We start from the raw sequence: 14,921 nt of genomic DNA, 5'->3' as shown, positions 1-14,921 counted from the left end.
TGGTTGTTTTGTTACAATGTGGTGGTAGCAGCGCAACAACAAGACAAAGAAGATATAAATAACAATCTTTATTAAATTTAAACACTCTGAAAAACACTACAATAATCACAGAAAATAATCACACCCTATACCTATACAAACTGGAGAGTAATGAGTAACCAAAGAAACTAAACAGAGCAGGGAAACAGGAACTAAAGAAAACTGAGCAGAATGTCAAACCAAACATAACTGTTACAGTGTTTTTTTGTTTTTTTATAGGAAGACAGATACATAGCAAGGTAGTTAAATTGTGAGGTAGATAGACAGCAGAGTTGGGGAGTAATAAAATACATGTAATTTAGTTATGTATTTAAATTATATATAACAATATAAAAAGTTTGTAACTGTATTTCATTACATCAGTTATATTTTAAATGGGTGGTTATTAAATTACAGTTACATCCGAAAGGTATTTTAGATTACCAAAGTGATGACTTTGACTTTGACTTTTAATGTAATTTAATCATTAATACTGTGACGGACAATTAATGGCAATTGTTCATTCTCAAACTCTGCAAAAGCATCCTAAGCTGCATTTCTGCTCACAAGTTTCATACCCCTTGCAGAATATGCAACATTTCAATAATTTTAACAAAATAAGAGGGATCATAAAAATGGCAAGTTATTTTTTTTTTAGTACTGTCCTGAATAAGCTATTTCACATAACAGATGTTTACATATACTCCACAAGACAAAATGACAGAATTTATAAAAATTGCCCTATTCAAAAATGTACATATTAAATCTTAACTGTCCTGTCATTCATTACCTGGATGATCCACGATTGTTTTCATGTTTGGCGATAATTGTTTGAATCCCTTGTAATTGTAAAAAAAAAAAAAAAAAAAAAAAAAAAGGTAATTGCGACTTTTTAACTTACAATTCTGATGTTTTTTCTCAGAATTGCAGGATTTTAACTCACAATTGCATTTTATAAAGTCAGAATTAGGAGATATAAACTCATAAATGCAAGTTACTTTTTTTCTCAAAATTGCGAGTTTATACAGTATCTCAGACTTCTTTTCTCAATATTGCAAATTTATATCTCACAATTCTGACTATAACTCATGATTGGAACTTTATATTACACAATTCTGAGAAAAAAAGTCAGAATTGTGAGAAAAAAACTCGTAATTACCTTTTTTGTATTACATACTTATTAATATTCCAAATTATTCTAAAGTATTTACATTAAGTTACAAAACTTGGGTAATATAACAAAATACAAATTACAAATGACTTTTTAAAACATGTATTTTGTAATCTGTAGTGAAATACATTTTAAAAGTAACCTACCCAGCCTTGATAGTGAGGTAGATAGATAGCATGCAGAGATATGCTCCACCTAAGCTGCTGAAGAGAGAGAGAGAGAGAGAGAGAGAGAGAGAGAGAGAGAGAGAGAGAGAGAGAGCGAGAGAAGCCCAAATGTGTCTTAACATGCACAGCAGCTGGTGAATCAACCTCTGAAATGCATTTTATTGAGTAAGAGAAAAGGGATTGCTAACCTTTATTTTGTATGCCCTAACATTTCTTTCCCCTGGCTTTTTCTTCATGTTTTCTGTTTGTCAAATAATTATTGCACTATGTTTTAAAAGTGGGTTTTAAGTAATGAAATATTTCATGCAATTCTCAGAAGATTACAACCCACAGAGCAGAAAGGAAACGACGGGAGAGAGAGAGAGAGAAAAATAGCTGCTGTATACCAAATCTCTCTCCAGAGATCCACAATGCACTTCTGTTAACTGGAGTGTTCTTGTGTCACGTCAAACGGGCATTTATGAGTAAGACAACAAGACAGACCCAGAGGGGTAGTAGACAGAAGCGGTACTAAACAGGGTGTGCCAGTTCATTGGGTGTGTGGTTTTTTTTTTTCATAGCACTGATGCTTTTGGGGTTATAGAAGTTGCAACCTCATATTTTTTTTTTTTTTTTTTTTTTTTTCAAGAATCCTCAGACGTCAGTGATTGCTAGATCAGGATGAGGATGATGACCTTTGCTCCTTGGCTTCCTGACATTTGCACAAGCTAAACTGTTTTATTTCTTTTGTTGTTTATTTGTTGTTAATGCCCTCCTGGGATTTCACATTCAGCACAGCTAAACCTGTGAATACAATGGGGAATGGATATTTAACCTATACTTACAAATGTCTGAATGTCATTGCATAAAAGGGATAGTTCCTCATGTTGTTTCAAATGACATACACAGAAGACCCTAGTATCTGCATAACAACACCCTAGCAACCAACCATTATACCTTACCAACCATAAAGTAACAACCCCATCCATCCACCCATCCAGTTCTTTCTATAAAATATCAGGTGTATAACTTAAATGTCACAATGCAAGTACAACTATCAGGAAATAACATCATGACTATCAGATGAGTTCAAAAAGAAATGAGGAAAGAGAATCAAGCATGATCTCAACACAAAATGCTTTCCAATTAGTCTTTGTTAAAAAAAATTATTTGTAGGTATCAATCATTTCATTTCAAAACAACCATCAATCTCTCAAATCAGTTTTGCAACTGAGGCTGAATTATCAATCCTGTGAAGGGACATGCAGACTTAATCTGCATATTTGTCATCTCGATCTCAGTGTGAGGTCCAGATGTCCCTATTCATTTTGCGCTGGATTTGTGCAGAATGATGTTCTGCCAGAACTCATAAACAAGGTTAATATTCACAGACATATGAGCTACGATTGCTTCCAGTTTCCAAGGCCTTCATTGTTCCATTTTCCTGTTGTCTTTACTGTGGTATCTGCATTAAGGAGAGCAATAGCAAAATAACTCACATGCCTTTCGTCAATCAGAATATAAAAATATAACTTTAAATCTGAGTCAGTTGAATCATTAAAAAAAATTAAAAATTCTGATTCATTCAGGAATGAAACAAGTGTCTTATACTCGTCTCACTCACACACAAAAACAGATTCAATATTCCTCAAAATAAATAATAGTACATAGGGTAATATTTAACACTGTATATTATGCAAACCTGCAGTAATTAAATAATAAGTGTATATTATTTGCATACTTCTGCACTATTATGATATATTGTAGTATAAATAGTGAGTGTTAACAATTAAAAGAAAAAAAAATTGTAATGCTTTAGATTACAGCCCGGAAAGTACTGCATAATTACAATGAATTTACAGCGTAACTTTTGGTAATTATTGTGTACCTATAAAGTAAGTACGTGCAGGTATAGGGGAACAATATGTAAAGTCTTGGGAATAAAAGAGTAACAACCAGGAAAATAACAAATTATTTATACTGTAAGTATTTTAGAACTAAGGGGTACTTATACTATTACGATAGACAACAATCTTACGCTTGGGAGCAATTTAGAGAGAAAGTGCACTGATTAAGTTGTTTCAAGGCAAGTAGAAAGAACTATTGCAATCTTTTTTAATACATTGGTATATATGCTTTTGTTTCATGTAGTTACAGGGTAAGTATGACATTGCGGGCCATAAATTAAAGTGGTGCTTGTTACACTCTTATTTCATGTACTAGGCTAATTAAAAAAAAACAAAAAACAAAAAAAAAACGCAAACAATCTGTTATCACTCGGAAACCTTCATTTGAAAAACAACTTATTTCAAACAGATTTAAAGTTACAAAAGTTACAACACTTCTTATTAATTTCTCTTGCTCCTCCTCTTGTTCCTCTTCTTCTTTTTCTTAACACAGCATTACTGAAGCATTACATACTTTTGCTGTGTCCAAAATCACATACTCTCTGAATAGGAGTAATCTGGATGTACTACATTCCATTACAGTTAACTGAAACTAAAGCCTAATAAAAAGTTTTTTTGTTGCTTGAAATAATATATATAAACCTTAAACTTCTTTTATTTCAGCTACAGGCAGTATGTATCATTTTCGTTTAGTTCAACTTGATGTACTAAATTAATTAATGACTAACTTCTTAGCAGTTTATGCATCCCTGAAGAACTACATTGCTTGGCTGAAATGTAAATATAATAGCATTACATTGCATTACACCCGAGGATTAATGCTTTAATAATAATAATAATAATAATAATCACATCTATTAAAAAAAATTTTAATAGATGTGATATTGTTTGATTATGCAAAGCACATTGAGCTTCATTATATGTACAGTATGAAAGGTGCTATGTAAATAAATAAACACCTAATACATATCAAATATGTCAAACAAACAACATGTCAATAACAAAATACTGAACATATAAGGGACAATTTATTTACACATAATTCATATAAAACTATTTAAATACTGAAGTAAAAAGATAGAAAAAAAGAAAAAGACTAAAAGACTAAAAATACTATTTAAATACTAAGGTAAAAAAGTTTTTCATTTTATTTTTAAAATATTGAGCAAACTGTTTTCCTTAATATCTATTGGTAGTGTATTCCACAATTTTGGAGCATAATTTCCAAAAGCCGCATCTCCAATTACTGTTCATCTGTTGCTGGCAGCACTATGATCTTAAAGTTCTAGATGGAATATCATCAACGAGAGAGTTGGTTATGTAGTCTTGTTCTAAAACCAAAACAGAGATAAAAAAAACAATGAAATATCATGATAAGAGGAACAGCAGCTACAACCATCTCCAGGGTAAGCCCTGTCCCTTTCATCCCGTTGGTATGGAGGACTAATTTTCTTGGGCTTACATGGGGTGCTGGGCAGGTTACAACTGAGTAGATGGCAGCTGCCAAAAGGGCATGCTACAGCTTGCCAGCATCTCCGTCTTCGACACTCATAACACAGTTCAGACGTTCTTCTGCTATTCAGAATGGCAGCACAGTTGAAAGGTGTGTTCGTGTCATGCCCTCTATTGTATGGGTGCGATGTTTCCATTACCCTAATGCATATTCATTTCGCTTTTGATGTGAAGGACTATTCATCGATTAATTTGTTATTTCGCTTTTTTTCCCGACAAATACACTACTCTTCCCTCACAATGTTTTCAATGTTTTATTTAGGGTTTTAATCTGTATGGGGTGTTAAAAGGAGCTTTTTGACTGTATAGTATTTTTTTAAAGCATCACATTGCATTAGTGGGTTCTTCTCTTTTTCTTTTTTCCTTTTTCTCAAGCTATTGTACTAATCATATTCTACCTGACAAAAAAAAAAAAAAAACCTTAATGAAAGTTTAATGGCCTTTTCATGAATATATTATTCATATCCGACTCCTGATTGACAGACAATTACAAAAACACAGATGGTACATTTTTAAAAACACTTTTGAAGTGCATTAATGAGCTGCCTGCTAATTGAGTTCTATGCTTAGCTAAACGTATCTTGTTTCATGTATGACGACACTCACTGTACTATTATAGTAATCGAGGGAAAAGTGTTTTGACTCTAAGAGTGTATCGTTACATAATGTATGAGTCAAAGGGATTGCAGCAGAAGCTCAGAGGTGCTTTGAGAGTTATGAGTTCAAAGACAAAGGGCAATCTCATTGTCAAGTGCTCCTGTGAAAACTATAACACATTAATATACTGGATCAAACTCAAATGCTTACCATGATTTTACCAAATAGGACATGTTTCCAGATGAAAATCCTTAGATTTTCCTGGAATTATATTTCTGGGTCATTGACTAACAATAAAGTGAGGGGTAAATAAAAATCACGTTTTAAAAATCACTTTAAATATATGTTAAGTTCTTAGCAATGTACATTTTGTATTTGTGTGAGCTTCATATGGTTTTGAAAAACTTTCAGGAAAAGATTAAAATGAATGACTCTAAAAATGCCATATAAAGTAATCAAATATTTTCCTTACACACTATCTGTGTATACATATGAAATACATCTGCGTATACAGTGTATACATCTAAATCATTATTATAAAAAAATATTCAAAAATATTTTTCAAGGTACAAGCATTTTTTTTCTTACAAATATAATCATAAATATCATTATGCTTTTATGGATGACATTTTATAAACTTAGGGTATGTTTATGCAACGATGTAGTAAATGTTTTTCCTTTGCATTTTTGAAAAGTTTTGTGTACAGATGGCAACGTGTTAGGCCAGTACTTGGCGATGATACTTTGTAAAGAAACACTATGCGCCTATAGACCGAACACGTAATATGCAGTGCTGGGTAAAGCTACTTTGAAAAGTAATGCATTACAATATTGAGTTACTCCATAAAAAAAGTAACTAATTGTGTTACTTAGTTACTTTTTATGAAAAGTAATGCATTAAATTACTTTTGCATTACTTTTTTCTCACCTGGGCTTGTTTGTTTGATTTTTAATAACAACAACAAAAAAGTTATATTTTTGGCAATTTAATTTAATTAAAGGCCCTTTCACACTAACAGTGAAATTAATAAGCCTCATGCTGAATGAAATGTACACTGCTAAAAAAAAATTAAAAAAAAAATAAAATAAAGGAACACTTTTTAATCAGAAAATATAATCAAGTCAGTTAAACTCCTGGGATATCGATCTGGGGTGCGTTTCCCAAAGCGAACTATGGTCGCAAGTTCCGTCGTTACCAATAGAGTTCAATGGGACTTACGACCATAGTTGGCTAACGATGCTTTCGGGAAACTCACCCCTGGTCAGTTAGTCAGTAGCAGAGGGGGTTGTTAATTAGTTTCAGATGCTTTGGTGTTAATGAAATTAACAACAGGTGCACTAATTGGGCAACAATGAGACGACCCCCAAAATGGGAATGGTTTTACAGGTGGAGGCCACTGACATTTTTTTCCCTACTCATCTTTTCTGACTGTTTTTCACTAGTTTTGCATTTAGCTAGGGTCAGTGTCACTACTGGTAAGCATGAGGCGATATCTGGACCCTACTGAATTTGCACAGACAGTCCAACTCCTCCAGGATGGCACATCAATGCGTGCCATTGCCAGAAGGTTTGCTGTGTCTCAAGAGCATGGAGGAGATTCCAGGAGACAGGCAGTTACTCTAGGAGAGCTGGACAGGGCCATAGAAGGTCCTTAACCCATCAGCAGGACTGGTATCTGCTCCTGTGAGCAAGGAGGAACAGGATGAGCACTGCCAGAGCCCTACAAAATGACCTCCAGCAGGCCACTCGTGTGAATGTCTCTGACCAAACAATCAGAAACAGACTTCATGAGGGTGGCCTGAGGGCCTGACATCCTCTAGTGGGACCTGTGCTCACTGCCCGGCACCGTGAAGCTTGATAGGCATTTGCCACTGAACACCAGAATTGGCAGGTCTGCCCTGTGCTTTTCACAGATGAGAGCAGGTTCACCGTGAGCTCGTGACAGACGTGAAAGGGTCTGGAGAAGCCGTGGAGAACATTATGCTGCCTGTAACATTGTTACAGGCCTGACCTAAATCCAATAGAACACCTCTGGAACATTATGTTTTGGTCCATCCGACGCACGCCAGGTTGCACTTCAGAATGTTTAGGAGCTCAGTGATGCCCTGGTCCAGTCCATATCAGTATAGATATCCAGCATGATATTTTCCCCATTGAGATCTGATGTGTTTTCAAAGTGTTCCTTTAATTTTTTTTGAGCAGTGAATATATTCACCTGTACAGTAGAAGGTGCAGCTCAATCCTTTCTGCTGTGCTGCTATGGATTAAAGAAAAATAGGATACAGGAGAAGGAAGTTCAACACTCTTATTTATAAACCTAATCTAAAGTATTTTTTGCTTATTAGTATTGATGAATTAGATCATTGAGCAGCAAAAACATGCACTTTGAAACCCGTTTTCAAAAGAATTCTTTTCAGGCTCCCAAAACGCTGTTGTCGTGTAAATAAATGGTCAAAACGCATAAAATGTTTTCAGTTTTTAGTTGAAAATGGCATTGTGTAAACGCCCCCGTTTATTAACCTTGCCTTGTTGTTCATTTAATGTGTATTTTCTCGTTGAAATAACTTAAAAATATTATTTTTTTCATTTAAAGCAAACATTAAACTGAATTTATTAATTTGATCAGAGCATTTTTATTAGATTAAGCATTGATTTGCACATGCGCATTGTTGAGTTGAAAAAAAAAAAAAAAAAAACATCCGTCGTTGAACTGTCTGTGAAGAACAACTAATCTGTTGAGCGGCGACCGTGACGGTAACGTACACTTCAACAAACGTCAGACCCCTCCAGCCAAGCTGCGACACAGAACTACGAGCAACATTGATACTGGTAAGGTAAGCTTTGTCTACCGTTAATGTTTTTTTCCCCAAGTATACCTGACTGGCCTTGACTCTGGGCGTAATTTCAGCGCTCACATTTGATAGCATGTAAATTATAAGATAGCACTAGAAACGTTAGCATTCTTCATTCAAACTATACCCAGATAGCAAAAATCATCTGGCCCAGATCTGGCCCAGACACTTCTTAAGATCTGGGCCAGATCCGTGAAACGGACCTGGGCCGGTGTCTTTTGGCACAACGGGCCAATACCGGCACGGATCCGTTTTTCCTCATCTGGACCAGCACTGGGCCAGCTCCGGACCAGATGTGGATTCCTGTATGCCGATTTGGCCCAGATGTGGGCCAGATCTGGTCCAGCTCTGTTCTGGATCTGGCCCAGAACCATGCCGGATCAGGGCCAGCTCATTTTGTATACAGTACCCGCTCCCCCCTCCCCCCTCTCTAAATAGTATACATATCTAGAATTTCAAGAATGTTCTCATAAATATTAAATATCTTATTGTCTGATATTTTTTCTGTTAAGTTTTAACATTAAATACTTAGGCAATACAAAGTTTAAAGTACTGATTTAGATTTATAGACAATTAATGTACTGAAAACTTTTACACTAAAATACCACTTTATAATCTATTGTTAGCACTACCTCAGCAGCAACTACTTTACAGTAAACATACATTCAAAATACAATTGAACAGAGTAAATTTGACATAATCAAGGGCTTTATCTTTTGATCCATCTTCTATTTAATAGGCATATTAAAACAAATACACAAAATGCAAAACAGTGGATCTTTTCTTTTTATTTTGATAATTTTTGCACAAGTACTAAAAGTTTATATAAAACACTTAAGTGTCTCTACTTGCCATTAAACTGTTAGTTCACTCCAAAATAAAACATTCTGTCATTATTTACACTCTCATTTTGTTCTGCAACCGTAAGACTTTCATTCATCTTCAGGACACAAATTAAGATCTTTCTGATGAAATACGAGAGCTTTCTGTTCCTCTGTTGACAGCTATGCAACTACCACTCTAATGCTCAAAAAGTTCATAAAGAGATTGTAAAACTAATCCATATAAATCGAGCGCTTTAGTCCAAAATTTTCTGAAGAGACACAAGCGCTTGATTTGATGAATGGATTGAATTTAGGATTTTATTCACATATAAGCATTTATAAACTGACACATCAGTTGTGGTAAAGGGAAGCTCAAGCATGTTCACTGATGTGCGAGAACCAATAAAGTTCATTCTCGTGTTACACAACACGCTTGATCATCAGCAAGAGGTTTGTTCATCATATAAAGTGATCGTTTAATCCAAATTTGAGACAATTCAAACTCAATTTATATGGATTAGTTTGGTGATCTCTTTATGAACTTTGTAGTTGAAATTCATGGAAGTGTAGAAGTGGTAGTTGTGTAGCTGTCAGCACAGAGACAGAAATCTTTCAGATTTCATCAAAAAGATCTTCATTTGAGTTCCAAAGATGAAAGAAAGTCTTACGAGTTTGGAACAAAATGAGATGAGTAATTAATTTTCATTTTTGGGTGAACTATCCCTTTAAAGGATTAGTTCACTTTCAATGAAAATTACCCCAAGCTTTACTCACCCTCAAGCCATTCTAGGTGTATATGACTTTCTGATGAATACAATCGGAGATATATTAAAGTATTAGACTTGTAAAGAAGTAAAGAAGATTTTTAGCTGAAAATGTGGTCCTTGGTGATTTGTATAATATAAAAGTATAATATAAAAGTCAATGGCTACAGTTTGAGAGTCAAAAAAAACATACAGGCAAAACAAAATGAATACCTGTGGCTCCGGATGATTCATTGAGGTCTAATGAAGCAAAAAGATTGGTCTGTTTCGCTTTATAAGACCTCAATGTATCGTCAGCATCAGTCACAGGTATTAACTTTGTTTTGCCTGTAATATGTTTTAATGACTCTCAAAGTGACGGTAGCCATTGACTTGCATTATACGAATCACCAAGGACCACGCTAAAAATCTTTACTGTTCAACTGAAGAAAAAAAATGTCACCTACATCATGGATGGCTTGAGGGTGAGTAAATTAACAGCAAATTCTCATTTTCCGGTGAACTATACTTTAAAACATTGATACACAAACAGTTAAACAATCTCACGACCTTTCTTAATGTATAAGTAAAGAAGAAAAAAAAAAAAAAAATAGAAGAAATGGGGAAAAAATAAACATACAAAAAATAATTTCATATAATGAACCATAAACACATCAAGAACCAATCGGGACAGGTCGGAAAACCATGGTATTACAAACCACTTCATATGTGCCGTTTAATTCCCATGAGGCATCTGCAGAAAAAAAAAAAAAAAGAAGAAAGCTGTTATTCTTGTAATTGTCCCAGTAAATCAAGAATCTGACGGTTGTGAGGCTTGTCTATATGAGCCTCTACTATTGCTGTGTGTAGTCATCCCTGATGTTGGTGGAGATGTTAGCCTCATTCAGACTGTCAGTCCAAATCCGATTTTTGTGCATATCCGATTGGAATGTGATCATAAAGTGTGAACCACAAAACAAAATTACACGAAATTACATGTAATTTTTACTAATCTGCTTTGAGCTACATTCACATGTGGTTTGAAATCATATTCACATGTCATTTCTGGAAATCAATTTCAGTTTGACCGATCTGATCAGATTTTGCGTGATTTATGTCACTTTCTCATGCCATGATCAGATTCCAATCGGATACACCAATAATTGTATTTAGACTGACAGTGTGAACATAGCCTTTGACACATCAGACAGGCTGTGTACTTTGTCTTTCAATTTCCCCTTCTCAATCTATGTTAAAGCACACCAAAGCAATCTAGTGCTATTGGTCTGATCACTCTGCTTTGGCTGAAATTTTGTTGACACTTATTTACGTCACACAAATGAACACCAACTTTAAACAACTGCTGCAAATTAAAGGATTAGTCCACTTTCAAGTAAAATTTTACTGATAATTTACTCACCCCCACATCATCCAAGATGTTCATGTCCTTCTATCCTCAGTCGAAAAGAAATTAAGGTTTTTGATGAAAACATTCCAGGATTTTTCTCCTTATAGTGGACTTCAATGGCCTCCAAACGGTTGAAGGTCATAATTACAGTTTCAGTGCAGCTTCAAAGAGCTTTAAACGATACCAGACGAGGAATAAGGGTCTTATCTAGCGAAACAATTGTCATTTTCGAAAAAAAAAAAAAAAAAATTAATACAACTGTATATGCTTTATAAACACAAATGATCATCTTGTACGTGCTTCCGCTTTCCTTATTCTTTAAAAAGCTTACGCTGTATGTCCTACACCTTCCCTATTCTACTTACGGAACGAACGCGGCGCCAATTCCGTTTTTTTCTGTAAGTTGAATAGGGAAGGCGTAGGCCATACAGTCTGTCTGGAACCACTGGAAGTCCACTATAAGGAGAATAATCCTGGAATGTTTTCATCAAAAACCTTAATTTCTTTTCGACTGAAGAAAGAAAGACATGAACATCTTGGATGACATGGGGGTGAGTAAATTATCAGGAAAATTTAATAAAGTGAACTTATCCTTTAAAATTACCAGAATAAAAAAAATTCACTCATGTATGTATAATTGTGATAAAAGTCTGTTCTCCTATACACATTTTTCACTGTTGTATCCAAGTAAAAAATCTGTAAATTTCTCCTTATGCTTTTCTCATGTACAATTTGAACTAAATATGAAGTGTCTTCAAAATAATAATATAATGCTTTTCGTATAATGTTTTCTAAAAAAATAAGACAAGCCCAGTCCACAGAAAATAATCTCTAAATGTAGAGATAATACTGTTCAGTATTATATAAATAAATGTGCTGCAACTGGGCTTGGCATACACTAACATGTGACAATATAAACTCAACTGTCCCTTTTTTCTTTATGAAGTCAGCTACTATTGCTTATTGTAATGGTATGGTGATGAAACACAACCCGCCACTAGGCTGCTTCTATCTGAAATTTACCTCAGTTAAGGCCTCTTTGGCTTTGGCACATTTCTTCTGGTCATCGCCACAGTCAAAGGCAAGAATCTGCTGCACTGGTAGAGGACTGGTTATTCCTTACAGCTCCTGTTGAGAAAAAAAAAAAAAATATGTGCAGTAAACATCTCCAACCTCCAGACTAATAAGCTCCTGAATCCTGATTGAAATCTCATCTGTAATGTAGATCAGTTAAAGGATAAACAGGTATATAAAGAATTTAAATAATAATTTAAATTTAGCAGAATCATTTAATATGCTGATTTGGTGCTCATGCAAAATTTCTAATTATTATCAATGTTGAAAATGGTTGTGCTGCTTAACATTTTTGTGGAAATGGTGATACTTTTTTCAGGATTCTTTGATGATTAGAAAATGTTAATTAATTGAATTAAGTTTAATTACAAAATTTACTAAATAGAATTTTTTTTTGTTATAAATGTCGTCATTTAGGGTTGACTGTCACTTTTGATCGATTTAAAGTATCCTTGATGAAGTATTAATTTCTCTTTTTTAATCTTACCACAAATGTTTGAATGATATAATTGTTTCCACAAAAAATATAAAGCAACACAACGGTTTTGAATACTGATAATAATCATAAATGTTTCTTGAGCATCAAATCAGCATATTAGAATGATTTCTGAAGGATCATGTGACACTGAAGACTGGAGTAATGATGCTGAAAATTCAGCTTTGTTCACAGGAATAAATTATATTTTACTATAGAATGCAGGTTAATAATATTTCACAATATTACTGTTTTTACTGCATGATTGATTAAATAAATGCAGCCTTGGTGAGGAGAAGAGACTATATCATTAGTTAGCATTAGTTGACATGAACTAAGAATGAACCACTTCTACATCATTTATTATAATAAATGATGTATTATAATTATAATCATTGTTAATGTTAATTTCAACATTTACATATAATACATTAAATTCTAATGTTGTATTTGTTAACATTAGTTAATACACTGTGAAGTAACATGAACAATGGACAACTGTATTTTATTAGCTAACGTTAACAAAGATTAACAAATAACTATGTAATGTTAATGGTTAGTTCATGTTATAAACTAAGAAATGATGTTATAAACCCTTGCTGTAAAGTACAGGTCTACGGTAGGCCTTAGCTAGATTACGTTAACACTAGCTTATTACTAGCATTACCACGCAGTTAATACTTTAACAGTGAAAATTAAAGCAGTTAAAATTCGTCAGTTAACTTATATAATTATAATCCTCTGGATCGTGTTAGCGTGCCCTCTGCTAACATAAGAGTTAACTAACATTACGATTCAATACCGATCTAATAAGCAATAAAAACTCCAAACCTTAAGTTTAAACTTTAAGCCAACGAGTACACAATATAATTAATAAGAAATTAATTCATTAATAGAACAGTATGACTTACTTTGGTGATGTTTTTGAAGTAGGATACCGACCGAGCACCGTCTGCGTCTGCCTCCTCTTCTAAACTCCAGAAAAAAATTCGCGCGCTCGTTTCCGCGGATACGGGCCGAATCTGCGTTGCGACTGTTGTTCCCGCCCACGGAAACCGGGACCGGGCTGGATCCGTTTTAGAGCAGTGAAACGGAGGTGACTGTAACGCGGATTTGCCGGTTTGAAAACGGATCCGGCACGGAGTCACCTGCTGTCTGGGTAACGTTAAGTTACGTTAGCCGCCCTCTGGTCATGGGTGAGTAACGCTATCACAGGTTGCTAGTTAAAGCAGAACTAAGTAACTTTTTTTACCTTCATAAATAGTTTTCTAAGTCCTTACAATGGTTAATTGAATTGTAGTGGTGTGTTTGAGGCGAGCACTAACCCCCTCTGGCACGTCTACGCCAGAAAACAGCACTTGCAAGTTGAGCTGCATTGACCCGACACAATCTCGCCTCATGTTCACATTCACGCGAGAGTGACAAAATGCTTTACGGTAATTCAAAAACAATGTATATATTATGACTTTATAAGACAATTTCGAAAATTACCCACCTCCATCGAGTAATTTGCAAATTACCCAACTCCTCTTTCTTGTACTGTATTTGCAAAACTACTGCGCTGGTGAGCGTTGTAGTCCAGAGCTGCGCTTGGAGTATTTATGACAGTTTGATTCACTGAAGGAAACTGTAGGGGGAGCTTCGCAAATCTTACTGAGTTCCACTTTAACTGGCTAATAAATGCAAACTATTATTTCTAAATGCATTTTGTGGGGGCACTGACGTTAGCTAAAGTTACCACGTGTAAGTTAGTAACTTTAGCTAACGTTACAGCTAATGTTAATTCAAATGCATTTGTTCTGCTGGGTGTTTTTAATAGTTAACAGTGGCGCGAAGAGCCTACAAAATGTTTATTTGTCGAGATTACTGTCTTTTAAGAGCTCTGCGGGCTCTGTTTTAAAGCTAGTTAGTGAAGATATCAGTCAGGGTTGCCAACTCTCACGCATTTGGCAAATTGCCAAATCCGTTTTTGATATGAAACAAAGTACAAGCTTTTACATTTTTTAAAAGTTTTAATACGAAATTCCAGGATTTTGCGGGACTTTATTCAGATTTTTGTGACCTAAAATGACTGAATTTGCGGCGGCTTTTCTGTTTTCATGGTTTCGAAGAGACCCCCTGAGATCGCCCCCAGTGGTGAAACACTGAAATTTCAAAATGTTTTGAAACACTTCTGACATAACAAAGCCTTAT

General features: G+C 34.7%; 1 long non-coding RNA gene across 1 annotated transcript; it reads right to left on the bottom strand.

Moving 5' to 3' along the window:
* Positions 1–10,082: 10,082 nt before the first annotated feature.
* On the bottom strand, positions 10,083–13,942 carry LOC125251581. The gene is made up of 3 exons (XR_007181036.1): positions 13,640–13,942; positions 12,203–12,307; positions 10,083–10,525 (listed from the first exon to the last, which is right to left on the bottom strand). It is a non-coding gene; the product is annotated as an uncharacterized LOC125251581 (long non-coding RNA).
* Between the last annotated feature and the right edge of the window lie 979 nt (positions 13,943–14,921).

The sequence above is a fragment of the Megalobrama amblycephala genome, linkage group LG17 (genome assembly GCF_018812025.1).
Source record: "Megalobrama amblycephala isolate DHTTF-2021 linkage group LG17, ASM1881202v1, whole genome shotgun sequence".
Taxonomy (NCBI): Eukaryota; Metazoa; Chordata; class Actinopteri; order Cypriniformes; family Xenocyprididae; genus Megalobrama; species Megalobrama amblycephala.
This window is presented reverse-complemented; position numbering and strand designations above follow the sequence as displayed.